Below are 286 nucleotides of genomic sequence, written 5' to 3'. Positions count from 1 at the left end.
AAACTGAATACAGGTCAGTCTCAAACATTTATCTGACATATCTGAATTGCATTTAAACTTGGGCTGGATCCCATGCTGTAGAGAACACATTGAATTAGAAATTATTTTCCTTGGGTTATCAAAGACTATTCCATCTAAAGAACTAAGGAAAAATAGACAGCACATTTCATGGAATCCACCTGGGCTCTTGTGGTGTAAAGAAAGCTCAGGGGTTTTGTTGTTGTTTTGTTTTGTTTTTTGGATATTTTCTTTATTTACATTTCAAATGTTATCCCCTTCTCCAGTT

The 286-nt window shown here is 34.6% G+C and overlaps 1 protein-coding gene and 1 long non-coding RNA gene across 4 annotated transcripts in view; one reads left to right on the top strand and one right to left on the bottom strand.

Moving 5' to 3' along the window:
- The window catches only part of Slc35f4 (solute carrier family 35 member F4), a 241,260-nt gene that overhangs the window by 237,183 nt on the left and 3,791 nt on the right, over positions 1-286 (top strand). The window lies entirely within an intron of this gene.
- LOC116084710 overlaps positions 1-286 on the bottom strand; it is a 3,425-nt gene that overhangs the window by 2,244 nt on the left and 895 nt on the right. The gene's annotated exons all lie outside the window — the stretch shown is intronic.

This window comes from Mastomys coucha, unplaced genomic scaffold (assembly GCF_008632895.1).
Source record: "Mastomys coucha isolate ucsf_1 unplaced genomic scaffold, UCSF_Mcou_1 pScaffold9, whole genome shotgun sequence".
Classification (NCBI taxonomy): Eukaryota; Metazoa; Chordata; class Mammalia; order Rodentia; family Muridae; genus Mastomys; species Mastomys coucha.
This window is presented reverse-complemented; position numbering and strand designations above follow the sequence as displayed.